The 18344-nt window shown below is 40.0% G+C and overlaps 1 long non-coding RNA gene across 1 annotated transcript; it reads right to left on the bottom strand.

Annotated features, from left to right (window-relative positions):
• Window positions 1-1763: 1763 nt before the first annotated feature.
• LOC132614893 (uncharacterized) lies at window positions 1764-13394 on the bottom strand. Its single transcript, XR_009572490.1, has 2 exons — window positions 12182-13394; window positions 1764-2061 (listed from the first exon to the last, which is right to left on the bottom strand). It is a non-coding gene; the product is annotated as an uncharacterized LOC132614893 (long non-coding RNA).
• Window positions 13395-18344: the final 4950 nt, after the last annotated feature.

Raw genomic sequence — 18344 nt, 5'->3', positions numbered from 1 at the left:
CCTCAATGTTGCTTTTGTGTCTCTTGGTGCTGGGACTAGAACATTGAAATTGGGACGCTCCTGGAGTGTAAGGGAGGCTACGGTGTGTTCCAGGGATTCGACTGTTCTGGGGATTAATGCTCTGCATGCTTCCCAATCCTTATTCCTCTCAATCATATATACATCATTGTTTCCATGATTAGGTAATGGATTCATGTTCACATTGGGATATGCGGTTTCCAAAATGATCTCCCTCTTGTCAATCAGATCTTGAATTTTTTGTTTGAGATTTATACAGTCCTATGTGCTGTGCCCATTTCCTTCTGAATGATAGGCAAAAGTTTGCTCAGCCCTATAAAATCTGTTCCCCGGATGTGCTGGCTTTGAAGGGACCTTTTGAATCAAGCCTGCGGTCAATAGTCTTTCGAAGAGCCGAGCCTTAGGCTCGAGGAGCGTTGTAAATTCTCTTACCTACCTCTTATCGAAAACAGGATGTGAAGCATTGTATATTGGGGGTGGCGGTTGCTTTTGGTAATTATAGGGTGGTTGATATGCTTGTGGTGGGTTATTTGGTACTGGGCGGTAATTTTGTTGAGGTGGTGCTTGGTAAGTTGGAGCGGACTTACAGACACAAGGTGGAGCCGTGTAAGTTGGTACAGTGGTGGTGAAGCTTGGTTGAGCGTAATACACAGGTGTTGGATTATAGGCAGGTGCAGAGTAATTCGTGGCGGGCGTAGTTATGTGGGAGGATTGCGGTTCTTTTAGGCTTGGGTTTGGAATGTGGGATATGCTTGCCACATCCTATTTCTTCTTATGGAAGAATCCTACAGTAGTTTGTCCAGATGCCTTGTAAAAGACACTAACTATTTTCCCGAATTTGAGACTATCTTCTATAGCCTCTCCTATTTTGACCAATTCAGCAAATGGTCTCCCAGCCATGGACAGCATTTTGTCGTAGAAATCAGGCTCCTGGGATCTGATGAACACAGAGACTACCTCTGCTTCACACATTGGTGGCTGCACACGGGCTGCCTCGGCCCTCCACCGACTGGCAAACTCCCTGTAGTTTTTTGTTGATTTCTGCTTGACCTTTTCAAGATAATAGCGGTTTGGTACTGTTTCGACATTAAATCGAAATCTTTCCATGAAAGATTCTTCCATGTCCTCCCAGGTATGCCATTGACGTATTTCTTGAGTTGCGAACCATTCAACAGCTTCTCCGATCAGACTATGACTGAATAATCGCATGATTAGAGGTTCATTTTTCTTTACTCTGAGCAATTGGCCTCAGTAGGATCGGAGGTGTGTTTTGGGATTCCCTGTCCCATTGAACATCTCAAACTTTAGGATTTTGAACCCCTCTGGTAAGTCTAAATCCGGATGCATGCATAAGTCATCATATCTTAGGCCTGTAGCCTTTCTTGCAGACCTATTGGATTTCTCCAGTAATTTCCTCCATCTTTTTCTCCATATCTTTTTCACGCTTATCCTGTTCAGCTCTCCAGGCCCTTTCCATTTCTTCATAATGGTCTAGCTCTTTATGCCCTGGGCAGAATTCACCTGGGATATTAAGAGTGAAAAATAAGATTTGGTGGGTGGTATGGTTGAGTGGGGCAGTGGTGGTCTACCCAGTTGGTAGAGCTGGAGTACATAATTGGCTTACTGGATTAATGAAAATAGGTTAAGGAACCTGGTAAGAAGGTTTCACACCCAGACTTTACTAGGGTGTGATGGGTACCCGACCCCATATCTGGAGCCGAGCGAACCTGCTGACTCTTGTTACATATAGAAACTCTTGAATCACTTAAGAAATAAATACATAGTAAGCTCTCCCAAATTATTTTTCTTCATAAGTAGAATCTGACATCATATAAGACTCGTGACATGAAACATAATAACATATCGGCTGCTGGAGCCGCTTACAGACTGACAACCCAATACCTACGACTCTATCTGCAAAGTCTCTAACATCAAGCAAACATCATGGCTCAGATACTCTGACTCGGCAGCACTCCAGAACGAGTGGAGCCTGCTAACCCCGCTGGAACATCTTCTATGATAACTGTGGCTCATCTGGTGTACCTGCGCGGCATGAACGCAGCCCCCGAAGAAGAGGGGTCAGTACGAGTAATGTACTGAGTATGTAAGGCATAAATAGTAACATAATAAAGGCATATGCAGTATGAATAATAACGGAACAAACATATGGAGCTTATCTGGGACAGATGTAACCTGTACATGTGAATGCCTTTCAGGCGGATGCCATGCATGCTTAGTTCCTTTCCAGAAAACGGTACTTCTTATTTACATATACAGAAAACAGAACATTTCAGAAAACGGTGTCCTTTATTTACATTCACAGACGCCGAGTGCATCGGCTCTCCCACCCCCCTCCCCAACAGTGTCCCAATCATATTTTATATATATCACATATACAGACGCCGTATCCGGCTCTCCCATATCCCGCGTCCGGGACGAAATCCAGCTGAATCAGGTGGTGATATAACAGTGGCCCTTCCCATTTTCCCCATATACATATACATATACATATTCACATTCATATACATATGTCATACAATTGGCATGCATGAGAGCCCAAACAAAGTCATGTGTCCATCGGAGTGACATAAGGTCGGTGACCTCCGATTACATTATGGAATAATCATGGTCACTTTGTCTCACCTTGAAGGAACGAGTATTTTAAGGCGAGACTACCAACGGAAAATAGCCTTAAGAGAGAGCACAGAATGAAATCATGGACATTATAACCGCCAACGCATATGCTTTGAAGTCTTTTAGAAACTAGTGTCATAGCTAAGGAATAGAATTGAGGATCAAGAACTAGTATAACACTTTCATATTCACATAGGATTCTTAGCTCAAGACTCTTAGTCATGGAATCATTCTTATCGTACTTATCATAGGCATATTCTCTTTCTTAACATCATCATTATCATTGTCATCATAGGAGTATCCTCGTTAGCATAGTCACAGTACTTGTCATTCGGTGCACGGAATAAGGATCAAGAGTTTTCTTTGGATTCTGCTTCAAAATAAATCAAACGGAACAATAAGGAAAATCCGGGGACAATGGGCCCACCTCGGGTCAAATGAGGCGGCGTACCAAATTTACGTACATTACACTTCATGACGTCACTTGTGAGGGTTTTAGGGTAGTCGGATCTCATTGGTGCAATTTATAGTTGTTTAGGTAGTTTCCCAACATTTGATAACATTTTGAATTCAATCTTACTGAATGAAAAAGGGCCAAATTCAATTTCGGATTTCTAGGGATAGGATCGTCCCCGAGGCCCGTATCCAATCCTATTACATCTAAGACATGCCAAAGAAGGAAGGGTAAAGCGTTACATGCCTTTTCTGCTTCTTATGCGACTCCAAATTCACGTTCCAAATCCGCCAAAATCTACAAATTGGTCATGTTTACCAAAACTTAATTAGGGCATTTAGAAGTTGATTCTTTAAAGTAACACTTTGTCTTCCGAAATTTCGGCAGCATTTCCCCTGTAAATACACCAACCCCGAGAATACGGCTCGGCCCCAAATCAACAACAACAATCCGGGAATTTGACCCGGCCGCAATATCAACAGCAATGACAACAAACATTCTAACCAGTGTTTTAAAAGGCGTTTTCGGGGCGAGCCTCGGGGCGAGCCTCGATGCGAGGCGTACCTAAATTGCCCCGAGGCTATGGTGGGGGGCGAAAGTATCGAAAGGCGTACGCCCAGCAATTTGGGGCGTACGCCTGGGCGTTTGGGGCGTACGCCCGGGCGTTTGGGGCGTAAGCCCGGGCGTTTTTTTTCAAATTAAAACGAAATTTGTTAAATAAGTCCTCAGTATAATGCCCAAATTCTCAAAAGTCAACATGTAATTACTCAAATGTTTTAAAAAGGAATTGAAACATTAAATTTAAAAGTCAAGACTTTTTTTTATTGCTAGAATGCCTAATATATGTTCTTTTCCAACTATTTATCTTGTCTTCTACTATCTCAAAAAAATAACGAGCAGTCACTTGTACTTGTAAGTAGCGTATAATAGATTGTTCTAATTAGTTTTTTTGTGGGGGTAGAGCATATATATATATATATATATATATAGACGTATAATATATTGTTCTAATTAAATTTTTTTTTTTTGTGGTGGAGCATATATATATATCTCTTGAGTTCAGCCGGTGCTCTTTGGGCCCCATCGTCACGTGAACTTTTATATATATATATATATATATATATATATATATATATATATATTTATTTATTTATATATATATATCACTTATTTATAGTTTTCTTCATTTTTTACGCTATTTCACCTATTTAAAAGTATTGATTATAATTATATCATTTTATAAAATATTAAAAATTAAAACCCCATGGGGCTTACGCCTCGTGCCTCGGGGCTTACGCCTCACTGAGGCAGACGTAAAACGCCCCGCCTTACGCCTTCGCCTTTTAAAACACTGATTCTAACAACATCGACCAATAAGGTAAACGCACTTTAACATCAACAACCTTCTTTTGCATAATGCGACGACATTCCAATTACGTTCAAATCAACATATATAATCAATCCAAAACCATTCAAACATGCTTCCATAACATTTCCAACAATCCACAAAATTTTCCAAAACAACCCGACCCAAAACATAAGGCAACCCAAAACCTTCCAAGTCCAAGAAAATATCAACAACACACTTCTTTTCTTCCAAACTCATTAACCATACTAACAATCTAAACATTAGCAACATTATTTTCATCAACACTAAAGACCACATTAAAATTATATTAGCCTCCAAACCAGCCCACACGATTACAACTTCAATTTACATCATAGAACTCACAACAACGGCAACCAAAATATCGCATCACATTAGTCCACCATGCCTTCACCAAATCAGCCCATTTTTGGCCAACACCATAACATACATATTCCATGATTTTTATTCATTTTCTATACCTTACAACACCACATAATCATGCTAAATACACTTAATTCGTTATTCCTACACATTACACACAATACACGGCCAAACTTGAACATGCAATATTTCATGAATTTCCATCATTTCCACATTCAATAACATACGTAAACCATTCATAATACATAAAAGAGAAGGTTAAACCTCACCTTCTTCTTCACCCTTTTTTCCTCTCGGCTAGCTTGATAAAATGCAACAACGAGCGGTTTTCTTGTTCTAACAACTACTCCACGTTGACGAGGACCTTCCAATTGATATGAAAGCTTGAAGAAGTAATTTTTTTATGATCAATATGAACCAGCCCTCTTGGCCGTTTTCTTTTTCTCCTTCTTCATTTTTCTTCTAGTTTCTTGAAATTTCTAGGAAGTCAATTGATGAATTGTGGTCTTAGTTGGTCATCACACTTATATATATATATATAAGTAGTGGCACATGACCATGCACATGCCTCTTGGACGTTTTTCTCCCTTCTTTTCCCTTCCAATTTTTTCTCAAATTTTCTAGAAATTTCTCTAAGTCATAAAAGATGACTTGGTTGGCTTCTCTTGCAAGCTTTGTCCACTCATGTGCATAATTAGTCCTCCATTAAATAAAATATAGACATAATAGGATATGTCACACGGCCAAGGGTTCTTCCGAAATTTTCTTGAACTCCTCGTGAAATTACCATTTTGCCCCTAAGTTCCCACATTATTTCCATTGATCATTTGCGAATTTCTCCTTTTTGCCCTTAACCTTTCTCAACATTTTCATACTAATAATAATCATAAATAATATTTTCAACCACTCGTACATTGAAATAATTTTTGAAAATGATCTCGCCCCTAACTTTCCACGACGACTTTGGAATTTCCAAACGTACAATATACGGGCTATAACATCATCCCCCCCTTTAGAACATTCGTCCTCGAATGTTCAACTGACCTTATGGGGCCTCGTAGCACTTCGGGAGGGGGTTTCTTTTATAGTTGCCCGTTTCTCCATGCCCATTCCATATAGTCGAGCATCTCCGTCCTTATATGGGCACTTATTCTGTGTCATGGGTCTTCTAATCTGCTGGACCGACACATATTCCTTGTCTTTCTCAGGTCATCTCTTTTCGGTTACTGTTTCATGACCAAAAGGCACATCTTTAGATTCTTACTACAACTCCTCTTTAATCCTTCCTCTCGTATTTCTCGATACAGGTATATTTATCTTTGACCTCATGTGTTGGTGCTCATTTCGTTCATCGTTATTCCTCGTAAGCCTAATATGACCTCCCCCCCTTTATGGGGTTCCTTATATGCCAATAGTCCTTTATGAAGTCTGTGTTTATACCTTTATCCCTTATTCGTCCTTTCACTTGCTTAGCTCACTTGCCCGTACTTCTCTCTTAACTATATGTTCGTATTGTAGCTGTGTACCCATATTCCTTGAGCGTTCCGCTATTTTTTCTCTCAGCATGGAACCCTTACAACTTTCATTCTCCCTGTCCCTGTCTATCAAACCTCTAAGCATATTACTATAGCTACATACTTGTCCTTTTACAGATCTTTCACCTCAACACCATCACCATCCTGAGCATTCTTTCTCTTACTTCATAAAAGATGACTTGGTTGGCTTCTCTTGCAAGCTTTGTCCACTCATGTGCATAATTAATCCTCCATTAAATAAAATATAGACATAATAGGATATGTCACACGGCCAAGGGTTCTTCCGAAATTTTCTTGAACTCCTCGTGAAATTACCATTTTGCCCCTAAGTTCCCACATTATTTCCATTGATCATTTGCGAATTTCTCCTTTTTGCCCTTAACCTTTCTCAACATTTTCATACTAATAATAATCATAAATAATATTTTCAACCACTCGTACATTGAAATAATTTTTGAAAATGATCTCGCCCCTAACTTTCCACGACGACTTTGAAATTTCCAAACGTACAATATACGGGCTATAACAGAAGGAACTGAGTGAGTGGTCCCTAGGATTTGAGTGTATTTTGTTGGTGGAGGATTGCGGTAAAAAGGACCAGCATGGTTTGGGTTAGTGAAGCTTAGTGGAGGTGGGATGGTTCCTGGTAGGTATATAGGTAAGTTATCAGGCATTTGTGAGCTCAACGAAGGAAACGGAGCAGGAGGCCTTCTTTCCTCCGTCGAGGCATCCTTATCTGTATTTATTGCCTTATTCCTAGCTACAATTTCTTGGAGAGCCGTAACAGCAGTCAGTAATGTTGCAATAACATCTTCTTGAGATGATACTTCTTGTATGTCTTGGGTGTCTCTGTCATGGAGAGCGAGCTCATTTCCGTTATTGGGGGTACCAGTCATCTTCTCTTTGCCTTTGTCTGCGAGGGATGCTAACGTGGCTTTATATCTTCTAAAGTATGCCAGCTTTCAGTACTACGCTAATCGACCTCGTTCTATAAGACAAGAATAACTCAACGATAGACAAAGTTAGTTACTTATCAAAAATATAAAGGGAAGATATCACACATTGATATTTAAAGAGTGCATAGCACACAAAGTCATATATTAAACTTGAACACTTTTGATCCTTTGTTCTAAAGGTTCGGATGTTTATAGGCTTTTGACGTTTGGGTGGAGCTTGGTTCAATGTGCTTTTATGGTTGACTTACTTTCGGCAAACCCTTCCCTATTACAGAAATCAAAAATTGGGGGGAGGGGGGATTGTAAATTATATTATGTAGGGGCCGAGTGTTACGTAGACTGCCTACGTATCCCACCAGGGGAAGTCAGGCCCAATCGTAGTTCGTTTTTCAAAAGAAGGATATATATCTTTTGTAAATATCCTTTAAGCTAAACCTACCTAAAGACATCCCCAGACCAGGCCTGACTAGGGCTTCCCGTGTATCCCTCCATAGAGACGTCAGGTCGGCGCGGTTCCTTACAATATTTATGGGGGAGGGGGGGAACTTTTTATGTGCAAACATGGGGACACCTAATATCTACCCAAGAATATAGTTCCGCAAGTCGTTGTCCTTACGAACTCGCTCTCTCATTTTCCTTTCATCTCACTACTGTGGTGGTAAGATGGCCAAGATATCTCCTGCACTAATCTTGTGTTCAAGTTCAAGCTTGACTGCGTGGCATTCTTCTATGTCGTGCCCCATAGCTCCTATACGATACAGGAAAAACTCATTCCTGTTAGGCCTTAATGGCGGGGGCTCATGGGCAGGTTCCATGGGTTTGATCTTCCTTGAAGTAGCCAGAGTTGAGAATATGCGGGCATAAAATTCCTCAAAGATCATGAAATCATACCACCAGATCTGAGTACTAGCATTGACTCCTTCTCCAGGGATAATAGGGTCATGAACTAGTAGGGTGTGTGGCCCCCACAAATTCCCAATGATCCTATCATTAATTAGGCTATAAATTCTTCTCCTCAACCCTAGACACTCATTCAGGGTATAACCAGCCTGATTGGTGAAACAGGCACCTTTTGTATGCGTACACCAACTTGGGCGGCGGTAACCTAGCCCTAGTAGTGCAAGACACTCCTATAGCGACTATCCTTTCATATACCTCCTTACAGGTAGCGGGCTGCGGAGCTACTCTGAATGGGGGAGGAATGGGCTTTAAAAGCTACTCCCTACCAAGCAGGGTCAGAAAGGCCTGCCCTTCCAAAATTCTCTGACGCCATAGTGGAGGCGGCAGGTACCAGCATGGGTGAGGGTGCATAGAAGTCAGATCCCTCGTTTGTTGGGGCATAATAATTAGATTCCTCATTGGCATGATTCTCCTCCTCTGTAAACTAAAGAAATATCTCAAATGGTTCTTCCTCTCCCCCAGCCTCTATGTCAATGGGCTTTAATTCCTCCCCCTCCATGTTTTGACGCTCTTCTTCTCCCTCTTCTGGTTCTTCTTCCTTGACGGGTTCGGAGGCTTCCTATTGGGGTCCCAACTCCTCTGGCGGGTCTAATTCTATTACCCACAAGTCTGACCTAGCTCCTTGACTTTCATTCATTACTCCCGGAGTCCCTTCTCCAGGCATCATAGGCCTACTCTCTAAAGGTATGTAATTCAGCACCAAATCCCTTAATCCTTCCGGGACATTCCAATAGTATTGTTCTTAAGGTATGCCCTCTGGCAGGTTCTAAACCATCTCTAGCAATCTGTCCACTTCCTCAATTTTCCTCCCTATTTCTTGGAGGTGCTTCTCCATTTGTAGCACCTTGTTCCTCAACATCTCTGTTGTCTCTCCCAGGGTCCGCGGTTTTTGTTCTCCTTGGTTTGCCATTGTAAGTCAAACTTTTAATGGAGATAAATTTGGGTAAGTTTTAAGCTTTTGGGTTTTTCTTTTGGTATGTAGTTTTAGATCATCTGATCAAATGTATTTATGTTTTAATATATGATAACACACATAGCAAATAGGCATGTGAAGCACGTAGCAAGCATTCATGTAATTTGCAGGCACTTATACTATTCGTGTTCCTAAAGCCTTTTTGATTTAAGGCTTACTTAATCGATTGAAACATGCAAGTGCCATTTGTTAAAGTGAACCATTGCCCCAAACAATCATTATGAGTTAATAAATAGTAATAAAAATATCTTCCCACTCTTATTTTCTTATTCTTTCCACTTCTCCATCTCCCTCAAGACTTCTAACAAAGATGATGAAGACGAAATGGGGCTGATATAGAGCAGTAAATTAGCAGGGTTCTCCTCCAGCGGCTGATCTCGAGGCCTGGCTTGTCTTGGCCCTCTTCACCCACCAAAGAGTGGTCTGAATTAGAACCCGTTCTTGGTACATCTCTATCCTGATTATCACCGGATCTGTTTCTTCTAAGATCTTGGCTAAAAACTCATCCGTGCCTTCCAGATATTCCTTCAAACGCTCCTCTTCTTAGGCATCATGAGGGAGTGTGGGCCTTGGGATGGATGCACGGGCCAAGTGTCTCTGTAGCAGTTCGTGATACCTTGGATCGCATCCTGCTTTGAACCTGTCTGGAGCTAAAGTATCTGGACCCCAACTCACTCGACTATTCAATTCTCTGAGGATCACCCTAGCGTTCTTGATCTTCTGCCCCATGTGCCTAATGAAGAACTGCTCAGGATTTCCTACCTGAGGTATCACTTGCCTTCTACCAAACTACCTTGAAACCCAAGATGGATTATAAGGGCGGATTTCTCGAACCCCTACCAATGGCACAAAAGGACAATTCTTACCTCGAACCACCACTATTTCCGATATGAAGTCGGGAAACATCCACTGGACCTTATCTTAAGTCAGCTTTTCAAAGAAACTCGCCCACGCCCCTTTCGACATGTAACCAAGGTTCGAGCAATAATTTTTTAGGCGGTCTATCCTGTTGTGGTTGCTCAGGTACTGGACTTCCTTAGTAATGCTGATGTGCTTGATAATCCACCATTGTAACAACATGCTACATCCCTGGAAGTATCGAAAGCCATTCCGGCGTTTGTCTGACGCCCGAAAAATTTCCGCCGGGATGATGGGTGCCAGGTCAAAATACATTGTTTCCTGATCCTTGGTTATACCATAGAAGATAGTGTCACACCCCTTTTTGCGCCCCCCGCGCTATAAATGCGCAAGTTTTTCGTATTAAAGGGTTTTCCATTTGAAATGACGGTTTTGAAAAGGGATTATTTATTTACTCAGAGTCGCCACTTGGAATTGAGTTTTGGTGTTCCAAGTCACCTAATGAATCCCTAATCAAAAGGAAATGACTCTTTTATTATGGTCCGCGAAAACAGAAGACCGGGTAAGGAATTCTGTTGACCGGGGAGAAGGTGTTAGGCATTCCCCGAGTCCCGTGGTTCTAGCACGGTCGCTTTATCGACTTATATTTAGCTTAAATTAATCTTTGAATATATTATGGATTTGAGCCTTAATTTGCTTGTACTTTTATTGTTGAACATTTATTGGATTTAAACCGGATGCGTAACCGCATTCCGAATCTTCTAGGCGTTTCAAAGTAAGATGCATAACTGCATTCTTATTCGAAACAAAATTAATTATTAAAACGAGTTTGGCAAGGTACGTAACCGCATCCTTGAGTTATTAAAAAGCACGTCTCGAAATAAGATATGTAACTGCATTCTTAATCGAAACAAACGTCTTGAAACATGCCTAAAGCTCGTCTAGCGTTAAAGACAATTATTTGTCTCTAAAATTCGAGACTTATTATTATTTGGTTATTATTAATTTCTTATTATTATTTCACTATTTTTGACAACGGGTTTTAAGAAAATTCGCGACCCATCTCGCTCCTTCATAATTAATTAATCAGGTCTTGATGTTAATCTAGGTCTGATTCATTTTTCTTACGTACGGAACAAAACTCGCAACCGATTAAATTTGCAAAGGCAATCACTGGCCAATTCAGAATCAAATTCCAATCCTGATTAATTTACGCGGTCCATATTCCTTTAGAATCACTAAGACGCAATAGATTAACAAAATGCCAGGAGAGAAGCATGGAACAGTAACTTGTGAACCCCTTTTTTAATCTCAAAATTTTGAGCAAACTAAATAATTCAATGACCTTTAACGCTTTTTATTAGTATTGCAATCAAATCTCATAAAGAAAAGAAAACATCTATCCATGTTATGCATATGTGGAGCTAAGCAGTAAAAAAGAAACTCAAAAAAATAATTTCAATCCTTTAAAATCTAGTCCATAACAGAAAGCAAACCATGCAAACATTTTTTATCCACTAAGTAAAATTCCATGAGCACTATATAAATCCATTTAAAACATCAACATGAACCAGGTTTAAAACGAACAGAAACTGTAGCTAAATTGTTTCCTACGAACCAATATTAATCATTGTTTTGAACAATTAACAGATTTTTAAGAATTAAGAGTGTGAGAGTAGGCCTCAAAGAATTAACCCAAGCTAAAAATATGTACATGAACAGAAATAGAAACCAGCCAAAAATAATGGAAAGAGACGACTAAACTATGAATAGAAAAATAAGAAGAAGACATCAAATGTTTTTTTTCTTTTTTTTTTAAAAAAAAAACAGATTCTGCAAATAACGAACTGAAGCCGTAATTTAGTATTATTAAGATAATCAAACGGCATAGATCAAAACTAATTCATTCTCTGTCCAAAATATAAAATAAGTACGAAGCTCATAGCATCATATTTATAATCATGCTCAAATATGTTCATATAATCGGATCCAAATGAGATTTAAATACATATGAGAGTATAAACAAAGAAAGAGCATATGAACCTCAAATCACACCGGAATGAACCTGCTGTAGCCTTGGACCTCGACAACACCTAGACCGGACAGCTTCGAACTCGACAACACATTTTTTTTTTTTTTTTGAGAATGAACCTATAATGATCTAATCATGAGTTCCATGGTGTCTATGAAGGTATTTTCAGGTGGGTTTTAATGACAGAAAAAAAAAAAAAGTGCGGTGTTTGGGATGATTTTCAGGTGGGTTCGTTGGTTTTAGGTGGTGACGGGAATAGGGTGGTGTTTATAGGTGAAGAAATGAAGATGATGAATGAAGAAGACGATTCATCCCCCCTTTTTCATTTGTTTGTTGCTTTCTTTATATAAAAGGACAAAAAAAAAATGGAGAGGAGCATGTTGTTACTCTGCCAACAACAGAAAAGATTCTCCCCTTCTTTTCACGTTTTTTTTTTTTTGTTAATTATTTTTTTTTATGTGGGACCCACCCCATAACAATAAAGAAATAAAAAAATACTTTTTTTGTTTTTTAAAAAACGTGATCCCTTCCATTTTGAGGTTTGTTATAAAGTTTTGTCATTTTGTGATTAGGTGGTGTAATCCCCCCCCTTTTTTTTTTTTTAATATAAAAGATAAATATTTAATAACTATTCCTAGATAACTAAAAAAATAAGGTTTGTTATCAAGTTTTGTCATTTTATGGTGAGGTGGTATAATCCTTTTTGCTCATTTTCTATTATTATTTTTTATTTTTTATTTTAAGGGTGTAAAAACAAAAAAAAAAAATTAAGAACTATTTCTAGATAGCTTAAAACAAAATACTCTTAAAATAAATAACTGGCTAAGCAAAATTGAAACCTATAAAGCATAGTTTTTGTAATTTTTCTTTCTTTAAAACACAAAACTTAAACTCTAAATATAGCAAATATTTTGTTCCTTTTGATTTTCGCAAATAAGCCTACTAAATAAAAATAGAATAAAACTAACACGTCAAAAATTAAAATTAAAAGAAATATTTAAAACTATAAGATAAAACACACGAGGAGGGTCAAAATTACGTGTCTACAGATAGCGTGGGTTAAGTAGATCATTCGGGTGGCTATGGCCAACGATTCATCTTGTGGAAACACCATAGTTCCTAGCAAGGCTATGGGGAATGCCAAGGGTCTAACAACTTCCACTCTTCTCTACTCTAGAACTCCCTCTGATACAAAGTATACCCAGTGACATCTCTGATCTCCGATACAGGTCTCTAAAGGCTACAGTGGGTCCTCGTGCCAAGGGTGCCTCAGTTAGTGCAAGAACTTCATGATTTGGCTGACTGTGGGCCTCTGTGGAAATAACAGGTGTGATTTGATTTGTGTCGTCTCCTTAGACAGGTTCCATTACTGTCTATGGCATCCCTAATCTCCTTCAAGGTCACAGTCATCTCAGTTTCACCAAAGTGGAACAATATTTCCTTATCGTCCCAATGTCCGACTAACACCTCTATTAGTTCTGGATGACCTTTCATCGTCATGATAGCTAGTAGGTGACCTAGAGTGCAGTTAATTGTCTTTTTATGAATATCACCTAACCACGCCACCAAACTTTCACGAAATCTAGAGCCTCGACAGCTATGTCAAAATAGATGTGGCCTTCCATCTACAAAATAGAACACAGTTAGAATTTCCCCATCCCCACTGGGTCAATGGTTCATCACATAGGCACTAAACATGCTTCCACATAGCACACAAATGAGATGCGGTGCTCTTCGGGTAATAGACCATCCGAACACAAGGTGGCCTCTCTTAATGAGCTTTAGGTAGGTCTAAGATACCCAATGCTTATCTAGGTATGAATGCTCTAGTTCGATAGGGATTTGTCTTAGCTCTATCCTAGTTTTACTAGAGTGGGTTTTTCAGAAAAGACCGGGATCCCGAGCGGACAACTGGGGATGAACCGTTAGGGCTGTTGGACGACCACGAACCAACGCCCCCTCATAACGGTTGCCAAAGAAGTATTTTGGTTTTATAGTGAAGGTACGATCGCGTGCTCCGTGAAGTCTCTGTCACGACCCAACCCCGTGGGCCGCGACTGGCACCCTACTTAGGCACCCCAAACAGACTCACAAACCAGATCATCATATTCAGACTCATTCAGACTTAACATACGTTATTCGAACTGAAAGCTAATAGCAGACGTCACACAAGCATTGAACAAACACTTATCTTAAGCGGTCGCCCGTGCAGGACAGTCATATCAAAATCAGAAAGGTGGCGGAATATACATCTCCCAAATGCACACACACACACGTACAAACTTATGGGCCATCTCGGCCATAATAGCATACGGGCCGCTTAAGAACGTAAAACAGAACCACATACGAACACACCGGACCCACGACCCACAAATATGACTACAGGCCTCTAAAACAAAACAGAACATACGAACATATGACGGGACAGGGCCCCGCCGTACCCACACAGCCACAAATGTACAGAAACACACACAGCAAAAGGTATGTACCAAAAGTTAAGCTCGGGATCAAGGGGAGCTCTCCAAAATAGCAGAATAGGTAGCCTAAACCGGAGGATCACCCAAACGAGCTTCTGTACCTGCGGGCATGAAACGCAGCCCCCCGAAGAACAAGGGGTCAGTACGGGAGAAGTACTGAGTATGTAAAGCAGAAGGTACAGAAATCACAATCATAACTGGAGTTAGAAGGAACAAACACAAACGTCAAAGTAGCAAATTAAACCTGTACGGAAGATAAATGTACAAATGCAAATAAAAATCATGTATAGGGCTTAGGAACGTGGTCACCCCCCGACGCTGGTGCCACAACACATCATACTCCAGAAGTTTTTCAAATCTCCGTACAGTCTCCAGACAAATCGTATCACACACAAATCACATCATCAGAACATATCAAATGCCATATCACATCATAACTCCATAGACGGTAACCGGCCCTATGGCGAGGCCTCAGAAACCGTAACACATCATACTTCCGAATATGGTATAGCGCGCACGATCACAAAGCCGGCCCGGGTACAGACGAACGAAATCATAGCGAATGGCACGAACGGAGTAGTGCAGAAACCATATGCATATCAAAAGTAAATTACAGGACTCGACATATAATTACATATAGGCATATACCGACGCCAGAAGGCTCGGAGTAGGAGTCAGTTCGATCAGAGTTAATATATGGAAGTTGCGAAGTTCCAAACTGCAAAACCTTTGAAAACAATTCACAGGTCACTTTCCGAAAATCTAACATCATTCATAGTGCAAACGTTCAATAACGATATAGGAAATTTCAAACGGACCTTTGAGTCATAGGCAAATGATTACTTTTCATATCGAGCGAAAATGATCCAAACAAACCAAATAAGGGAAGCCTCGGGGCTTGTGGGCCCACCTTGAGTCAAATCGAGGCGGCGGACACAAATCACAGACTTTAGGCTCCATAAAGCCATCTACGAAAGTTTCGGAGAGATTCGGACACAATAGCAAAAGTTATGAAGGTTTGAACATTCTTGCAACCAATTATAAGGAATATGTTTCAATTGCGCTGAATGAATGGTGGCCAAAACTAAACTCGGATTTCCAAGAGCAGAATTATCCCCGAGGGTCCGATCTTAACCTAATATAACTAGGACATGCCAAAAGAAGGAAAGGTAGGCTTTACATACCTGGATTGCGCCTTACGCTCGTCAAATCTCAATTCCCGTTTCGTCCAAAAACTACAAATGGTCACTTTTACCAGTTACTATTTATGAAAGTTAACATCTTAATCTTTGGGTTATACTTGGCTACCGAAATTTCGGCAGCATTTCCCCTATATATCTAACACCCCCGAGACTTAGCTCGGCTCAAAATACATCAACAACAACAACCCAAACATCACAAGCAACATAAATCACAATCAAATCATTCTAACTTCAAAGTTCTACCTTACTACACAAGTTGACAACTTTCATTCAAACTTCACAATTCCAAACTTACGCCCACATTATTGTATTCATTCACCCATTCAAGATTATTCAAACCCATCCCAATTACACTCCAACAATATACAAAATTTCCCGAAGTTCATTACTTTCCATATTTCATCCAAAACATCAAAAACTTACGGCGAACATTCTAACTCGCATTGTTTCATTCCAAATTCATTAACATCAACCATAAGTCACATTTAACGTCTTTAGCATCATAAATATACAATGATATACACAAATACACCAAAGGTATATACTTTCCCATAATGTTCCGAAATCATTTTCCAACGCCAATTCAATTCTTTAAACGATCATTTACGTCATAAATGTCACAACGACGCAACAACCAACTAAACAAGATCAAATTCACATGGCCTTCTATTTCCTATAACTCACGGCCCCAACACTAACCACACACACACATACGGTCCCATCTACATATCAAAGTTACAGAATTCTCGTCTATTCTCAATCCTTAACACATTCATATCAATTCCATAACATTAGAGGGGCAAAATTCTTACCTTTTCTTAAGTTTCCGACTTGTCGCAAACGCGCACCTTCCGCCAAACTAATTGTACCCCGTCGGAGAGCGTCTTGAGTACTTTACAATATGTGAAGAACAAATATTTTTGGATCAAACACAAGGCTTGGGATTTTTTTTTTTATAGGGGTTCTCGGCCGAGAGCCTTTCTTTGGTGTTGCTCAATTATTTTTTGTGTTTTGTTTTAGTTCTTGATAACTCCAAAGGGAATATGGATATATATCCAATTATAGGTCATGTGTATATCACATGACCTTTAAAAAAATGTGGGCTTGGACCTTGTCTTGGCCGGCCACTTCAAGGCTTTGGGCCTCAATTTTTTTGTTGTCCAATTCTTGGCCCAATTCATTAAAAGTCCCGTTTTGTAATTCCCAAAACTAATTTCCGAAATTTCAAATTTACCCTCGGCCTTCCCCAATGTCTTGACATTAATGATTTCATAACCAACATAGTCACATCAACTAGAATCAAAATATTTCCTCATAACACACAAGTCTTAATTATTTCTCGATTTCCAATTATCCGAAAACACGGGACATAACATTCTCCCCCCCTTAAGAACATTCGTCCTCGAATGTTAAGTTGACCTCATGGGGCGTCAAACTACTTCGGAACGGTTCTCTTTATAGTTGTCCTTTGTTGCTTTTCCGACATGGCTTCTTTATCAACATTAGGGGGGTAAATAAAAATTTTCACGTCACTGATTCAAATGCCTTCCTAATACATTTTCTCATACCCCACGAAATCACCGAACCATACGCTATATTCTTGTAATGGACAAACGCTTCCCAGACATTATAATCAATATCATTTCTCGTTATACTTCTGAGTTTGTTACCACATCGTCATAATCCCACTTCACTTCATACCAGACACTTTATGCCAAACAGATTCAGAGCTAGGGCCGGACGCGTATAAGCATATCGGACGGATTCATAGTCAACGTCAGAGGTACGGAAGTATGTCAGACAAATCTGAGATCGTAGTCAGACGTACAAAGAGGTATCAGACAGATTCGAAATCAGAATCAGACGTACAGAATTGTATCATACAGAGTCGTGATCGAAGTCAGACAGACCGAAATGTATCAGACATACGAAGATGTATCAGACAGACGCGTGATCAAAATCAGACGTACAAAGGCATATCAGGCGGATTTATATCCAGAGTCAGACATGCAGGGGTGTGCCAGACAGAAACGTATTCAGAATCAGACGTACAAAGATTTATCAGACGGAAACATAATCAAGCTCAGAAATACAGAGGCGTAATAGGGAGAGCCTTATCGGAATCGGGAGTGCAGAAGTACAACAGATAGAATCCGAATTAGAATCAAATCGCCCCTATTAAGGCTACAATGATTCATGAAAATTTTCCATTTATTTGAAAACTAGTTTGCCAAGTGATCATACAAATCGTCCTGCGTGTCGCTCATCGACTCCTTCAGAAATTCCGCTTATTCACACTTCTTATCTTTCATCATTCACAACATTAGTCGCCTGGACTCGGCTCTTGACCCATATGGGCACCAAACGAAAATCGTACACACACACATACAAACATTTACTAATACCTTACTGGCAAACGTCTCTAACTGTTATTCAAATTCGTTCAATTTCCCGAGCGGTATTGCACCCTTTTCGTTTTGCCCACTTGGTCCGCC

The sequence above is a fragment of the Lycium barbarum genome, chromosome 10, assembly GCF_019175385.1.
Source record: "Lycium barbarum isolate Lr01 chromosome 10, ASM1917538v2, whole genome shotgun sequence".
NCBI classification, from domain to species: domain Eukaryota; kingdom Viridiplantae; phylum Streptophyta; class Magnoliopsida; order Solanales; family Solanaceae; genus Lycium; species Lycium barbarum.
Note: the sequence above shows the minus strand (reverse complement) of the source record. Positions and strands in the feature narration are given on the sequence as shown.